Consider the following 7,625-nt stretch of genomic DNA (forward strand, 5'->3'; position numbering starts at 1 on the left):
GGGTGTCTCACCTCCAGGGGAGGCCAACACCAGAGTGGCAGTGTGTTTGGTTGACTTGGCCCAAATTTGCTGGAGGATGAGGAGTTTTATGGATTGTATACTTTTGACTGAGGAACCAAGATGTGATAGATTGTTGATGAAGATGTTTACTAAGTCTGAGAAGGTGCTGTCTGGACTGAGCAGCACAGCAATACTGGTCTGATTTTGAACTGCTCCTAGCTTATTTGGATGTACGTGAGGTGGGAATGCTGCTCAGCAGAACCAGAGCTAGAGGCCTTCACTGAGCTTGCTGGGGGACTGCAGGATTGTATGGTTATTGTATATTGCTGCCAACATGTATAGCCTGTTAATGTATGGACTGAGAGAATGTATGGGTATTGATTGTATACTCTTGTTTGTTGCCATTCTGAATCCCCACTATTAAATCACTCCATAATCACGAGTATGGTTCTGAGAAGTCTATGCATTCACTATAATGAATTTCGGACCCAGTTACTAGTAAGATTGATGTTGGAATTGGGGTAAGTGGGAGCAGGAGCATGAGAGAACACGTCTGACCTTAAAGGTATTAGTTTTATACTGTGACTGTGTCAGTGGGGCAGTGCCCCTTTGTGGAGTTAGCAAGAATCAGACTTGGCCATTTCCACTTTGTCCTTGCTCCTATTACTTTATTTTGCAATCCTATAGATTCATCTGTGACAGGCTGTCTTTTTCAAAGATACCACAACAGTCTCTTTTCTTCCTACATGCTCTTCTATTATGTGAATGAGCCACGGTCCAATAAAGATACAGACAGGAGCCCCAGTAGTGCAATGGTTAAAGCACTCCTCTGCTAACCCTAAGTTCAACAATCTGAACCCACTAGTCAATCCACCTTCAGAAGAAAGATGTAGTAGTCTCCTTCCATGAAGATCAGAGCTTTGGTAATTCTACAGGGCACTTCTACTTAGGGCTGACCTAACTCAATGGCAGTAGGTCTAGTTTTTAGGTTTTTAAAAGAAAGACATGGAGTCCAATTTTCTTCTCCTTAAATCTAAGCTAGTGTTTTTCTTGAATGAATAGGATGTAGTAGAAGTGACTCATAGTGACTTCTAAAGCTAGGTTAGTAAAAGCTATGTTAATTCTAGGATCTGGTTCACAATGCTTTGATACACAGCAATAGTTACTAGAACAGGGATCAGTACCTAGACATGCAGGTGCTGATTTAACCAGAACCTAAAAACATGTGACACTGGCTTTGGGAGTGTCAGTGGAAGGAAGCTGGTAAGGTCTTGAGAGCATCATCAGCCACAAGCTTGGTCAGTGTTAGGGTGGCCACTGGAGGGGGCTTACAGAAAATCTAGTGAAATGTTACTGGAGCCTAGAGCTGAAATCTTTGTCAAAAAATAGCAGAGATACTAGCAAAACTGTTGCCTGTGATGAGAGAAGAAAAAAACCCCAAAAACTGTTGTTAAGGAACTCTTTTGGCTAAACATGTTAATTTCCAAGCAGAAGTTCAACTGGTTTCTTCTATCTGTGTATTTTCAACTACAGCAAAGAGATGTGCTTAATAAGAAAACATTGCTTTTAAGAATTGAAAAGAAATGCAAAGGCGGCAAAAATTCTTAGATTTAAAAGTAGCATGATTTCTCATTTACAATCTCTCCCAACACAAGATACACCAAGTCTGAGATAAAAAGGAGAGTGGTAAAAGACCAACGTGGTCTCAAGGTAAAGCAGAGGCCATGGGTGTTCCCGTGGAAACCCTGTGTTAGCGTCTGGTCCCCCTTCTTGATCTCCTTCCCAGTTCTCTTTGACACGCTTGTCTACTGAAACTAGATGTTCCTGTGCGTGTCACACTTAGTCTTGGGCAATTCTGTCTTTAACTAGACTCTAAATACTGTTAACCCTCAAATCTCTCTTTCTCAATCCCCTATTTCCCTCCAAGAACTACAAACAGATTTGCATATTTCCACTTTAAAATATCAGAAAAATCATAATACTTATTTGCTAAATAAATATTTCAAAATAATATCTACCTTCTATCCCATAAATTTTCTGTCCTTCAGTAAACACTGAAAATAATGATACCACCACCCATTTAACTGCCCAATCTGCCAGTCAATATCTAATCAGTAATCAATTTCTACAGACTGTACCAGCTAGCTTTCTCTGGCAGCTACCCCTCTTCAAATTATCTCCTGTCTAGACTACACAGATTGCCTAGTGATCACTCCATTCCAAATATCTTTCATGCTAGGCTCAAAACATTCTTTTTTCAAAAACAAAATATTAGCATGTTAATCTACTGCTTATAATCCTTCACTAGCTCCTCCCTAGAAAAACTTTTTGACATAGTTTACAAATTATGTAAGCTACCTCCCTCAAGAGCCATACACATTACCTACAAATTGTCATCACATGCCACTTAATCAACCCACATGAATTACAGAATTTGTGCTTCCTACGAGAGGAAGACCTCTGAGGAGATGGACTGATACAGCAACTGCAGCGGTGGGCTCAAGTGTATCAGAGATGGTGAGGATGGCACAGGATAGGGTAGCGTTCAGGTTTGTTGTTCATAGGGTCACTATGAGCCGTACTTGACTCGACAACATCTAACAAGTCTATCAGACTTGGTGAGAACGGCATAAGATAGGACAGGGTTCAGATCCACTGTTCATAGAGTTGCTAACAAAGGCCTCTGAAAACCTGCTGGGAGGTCAGCTATGAATCGGTTCTGACTGGATGGCACAAAAATAACCCCAAAAAACCAACACACAACGTCAAGGTTTCACTCTGTTGTTCACAGGGTCACTATGACTTACAGTCTACCCAACTGCATCTAACAACAAGAGTCCAGCAGTTCAATAATCCTTAAATTATGCAAACTGTTCGCATACTCAGCTGTTAATCTAATTGAATGACTAGAAGTTCAAGTACACTAAGAGAAGTCACCTAGAAAAGAGGTCTGGTGCTTTGCTTCTGTAAAATTAGCTATCAAAAAGCCTAATGAAGCACAATTCTGCTCTGACACACAGAAGGACAGCAGAAGTCTGAGCTGCCATGACAACAAGATTTTTTTTTTAATACTTCCTGAAGTCAATCAGGGTTCCCTCTGCATAAAAGAATGCAGAGTCTTCTGTTGTGGATTCTATGGCACTGGCTGCGAATTCAATGAATTCAATAATGAGCCCAGGAAGCTTAGCGGTTCAGCACTCAGCTAGGCATCAAAAGGTTGGCAGTTTGAATTTACCAGCTACTCTGTAAGTGAAAGACGTGGCATCCCATTTCTGTAAGGACTGCAGCCTTCTGCACAGCAATGGGCAGTCAGACTCTGTCAAGCAGGGTCGCTAAGAATCAGATCAACTCAATGGCAATTAACTACACACCAAATCTGGAGCCCAAGGTATTAAAAAGTGAATGTGGAACAGAGCTTTGCCTTTAACCTGAAAAGAGGATAAGCATAAACCAGTTCTTTGTAACAGAAGGCAGCATGGCACTTCTTTGTCAGGGCAGAGGGACTGATAGGCATAAACAAAACAATCAGATAAATATAGTATATTTTCTTGGAGAGGCAAGTTTCTTGGTGTAAATGACCTAAAGCATTTCAATATTAAGATTTTTACTATAATACAAATAGAAATTTAAATTAAATATTCAACAAAAGGCTTAACAATTCATGGGACATTTTAGGCAAGGATGACTTTCCAGAATTAGAATTTACTAAGCAGGATAGGCGCTACTTTAAGTTACAGATACAGTTGAGCAAGTCACCACAAATAGCAGACCTTTTGGCTCCACTGTCAACCCAAAGCCCACGTGTCTGTGTTAGTTTGATTCCACCAAGGGCTCCTTGAGAGAGAAATGGGAAGTCCTCTCCCATTATCATGGACTTTGAGACTAAAAAATCCAACCCTGGCTGGGTAAACATTCAGTAAAATACTTACAGTATCTTTTGCTCAGTCAACCCAAGCTTCTACTGTAAAGCTTCAGACCTGGCATGGTGCAAGTCTTGCATTTGACTGAGGAGTCTTGCATCTACCCATATTCTTTTATCTACACTAAAGGTACTTGTAACTATATAAAAGAAGATTAAGGCCAAGGAAAATGTTATACTTGTTCTGCTTCCACCAAGATAGTGAATTAGCAGAACTACTGACTCCCTCCCTGATGATTAGCCCTGGAGACGTTACTCAGGACACATGGCGAGATGGAAAGAAAGCTCTGCAACCACAGGGCACATTCTGAACTGGCACGTGTCGGGTGGCAGCTTTGGTAGGAGATAAGAAACAGCCCAATAAAGTTATGAGTCATAAACCAGAAAAGGAGATACATTTAACTACACTCATATGAAACCTATACCTAGCCCATTGCCTCAGCTGTCCAAACACAGCAAGGGAACACTGCTTGGTTTAAATTCAACATAGGTGTGTGTCAGGGCTGTATCCTTTCTCCATACCTATTCAATCTGTATGTGGAACAAATCATTTGAGAAGCTGTACTTGATGAAGAAGAATGTGGCATCAGGATTGGAGAAAAAGACCTCAACAATCTGCAATGCAAATAACACAACGTTGCTTGCTGAAAGCAGGACTTGAGGTACTTTCGCTGCAGAAGATCAAAGACTGCAGCTTTCAATATGGACTATACCTCAACATAAAGAAAACAAAATATCCCCATGACTGAGTAAATAAAGCAACACTATTATAGATGGAGAAAAACTGTCAATGATTTCATTTTATTTGACGGCACAATCAACACCCTGGGTACCAGCAATCAGGAAATCAGGAGACATAACAGAATTGGGAAAGTCTGCTTAACACTTTAAAGATTAAAGTGCACCTGGACCAAGACACAGTCTTTCCAATCACTTGCTATGCATCTGAAAGTTGGATCATGAACAAGGATCAGAAAAGAATAATGAATGCCTTTGAGTTATGGAGTTAGACAAGAGTACTGAGTATCTCATAAACTGCCAAAACAGAAATGTCTTAGAGAACGTGAAACCAGAGTCCTCCTTAGATGAAGCTTTATCTCACACACTTTGGGAGAGACTATGAAATGACAAAAAGACAAGTGAATACTCCCCTGGGACACTCATCCCTTATCTCTTCTTTCATTGTCTTTGAGTAACTTTTCAACTATTCCTTGGAAATTAACATGATGCTTGTAACGGTGGAGGGTCAGTGAAGGAGAGGAAGACCCTCAACAAAATGGACTGATACAGTGGCTGAAGCAACGGGCTCAAGTATGTCAGAGATGATGAAGACGGTGCAGGAGAGGCCAGGTTTCAGATCTGCTGTTCACAGGGCTGCTGTGAGTCAGCCTCGACTGGACGGCATCTAGCAGTAACAGAGTCCCTAAGCTAACGTGTGTACCACTTGTCTCACTTGTGCTTTACCTAGACCTTTGGTCTTCAATTTTTCAGGAAAATAATGAGAAACTGAGAAAAGGAGTTAGCTGGGCACAACAATCTTCTCTGTTTCTTCACAGTCCTTCTCTTCGAACACAAACTTCATTCCTCATCAACTATAGTCTGAAAAGTATCTCCCCCAGAGGCAACTTCTTCCTCAAGATAAAAAGGGGAAGTGACCCAAGGGCATGTTATGTGGGGTGAGCAGTGATAGATTCTTGCTCGCTGACGCCAGGGGCTCTCCACGTCCAGGTCTGGGACTGAAAAGGGACTGAAAAACTGAGACTTGATTCTCATCACACTACAGTGTCTGACAGATTAAAAGATAAAAAAGCAGAGAATAAACTTTAACCAAGACAGGCAAAGCATAAAACTTTATTATGAGATGTTATAAAAGCATGGAAAAGGAAAAAATGGAATGAAAAATCAGTTTACAGAGACAATTTAATATCACAAAGATACAAATCCTCTTTTAATTGCTCTATATTTAAAGTCATTCACATCATAATTGCCAAAAGTTTTTCAGGAAATATGATAACATGATTCTAAAATTAACTTTGTAGAGTAATGAATCAAGAATGCCAGGAAATTTCTAAAAGGGAAACTTTCTGTACCAAATACATATAAGGAAGATACTGTAGTGAACATATAAGGAAGACACTGTATGATATTGAGTAAGGGAAAAAGAAACTGATGAATGGTATTGAACAGAGTACAAGTTGGGGGGTGGATCGTCCAAGAAAACTATACAAATATCAGAGAGAATGGCTAGATCCCATGGATAAGAGGGTGTGTTTAATGCATAAAACTTTAAAAATAATTAAAAGGCATTTATGTTTAAAAAACTAAAGATATAACCCAATTACAAAATGGACAAAAGGCCTAGAAAGCATTTTCATAGAGGAAGATATTTGAATGACCAACAGACACATGAGGAAATGCTCACAATCACTGTCAATAAGAGAGGTGCAAATCAAAACCACAATGAGGTTCCATCTCACTCCAATAGCAGTGGCATAGATTAAGAGGGCAGCAGGTAATAAATGTTGGAGAGGATGAGGAGAGACAGGAACTCTTATACTTTGCAGATGGTAATGTAAGATGGTACAACAACTCTATAAGGCAGTTTGTCATTTCCTCAAAAAGCTAAACATAGAAATTCCACATGACCCAGCTATTCCATTGCTTGGAATACACCCTGAAAAAATGAGAACTGAGGAACAAACAGAGACTCATACACTAATGTTGATAGCAGTGTTATTCATCATCACAAGAACATGGAAACAACCCAGATGACCAGACTTAGAATACTACACAGCTCGCAGAAGCAATGATTTTATAATTACTACCTAACTTGAGAAGGACTGGAATGCATTATGCTGAATGAATAAACTCAGTCCCATAAGGACAAATATTGTATAAAACTATTACTGTAAAATGAGTATGAGGATCCAAGGGGGGGGAGGGTGGAAACAGGTGAGGTTGAGTGAGGATGGGTGGGAGGAGGGGTGTTAATCATAAGGTCATACAATTTGTTGGGGGGTAAAGGAAATGGGAAAGATATAGTGTGAAAGGCAATGTATTTAACTTTTTAAATAAACCAGTATTTAAAAAAAAAAAAAAAACAACCACCCTAAAGATCAATTTTCACACAAACCCCACATTCAATGGGGGGGCCAGGCAGTGAGGCAGGGGGGAGTCAGTATTGTGTGGTTTAAAAATACAAATGTCAAAAATAAATTTTACAAATTTAGTGCACAATATGTCTATTTTTAAACAAATAAGCTTGATATATTTAATTAAGAATCATTATTCATTTAAAAACACCTCCAAGAAAGTGATAATATAAGTTTTAAACTAGATGTCACTATATAAACAAACCACACTCCTGTTGTCAATCTGATTCAAATTGATGGAGAACCTTGATCCAGTTTCCAAAGCTGTAAATCTTTATAGAAGGAGACTGCCTATCTTTCGCTGGAGGGGTGACTGGTGAATGTGAACTGCCAGCTTTTGGGTTAACAGACAAACACTTAACTGACTACATCACCATGGCTCCTTTCTATGCACACAATTACTGATCTTTGTCATGTTAGTAAGAGCTTACTGGTGTACAAAGCTCAAATGCACACCTGTCAAGTAGGTTCCGGATCATTGTGACCCTCCTTCATGTTTTTGTGACTCTCCATAGTCAACAGTCTTGGCACCAGCAGCCAGGAAATTAAAAGGC

The sequence above is a fragment of the Elephantulus edwardii genome, unplaced genomic scaffold (assembly GCF_000299155.1).
Source record: "Elephantulus edwardii isolate Elephantulus edwardi_28Jun2011 unplaced genomic scaffold, EleEdw1.0 scaffold00066, whole genome shotgun sequence".
In the NCBI taxonomy this organism is placed as follows: domain Eukaryota; kingdom Metazoa; phylum Chordata; class Mammalia; order Macroscelidea; family Macroscelididae; genus Elephantulus; species Elephantulus edwardii.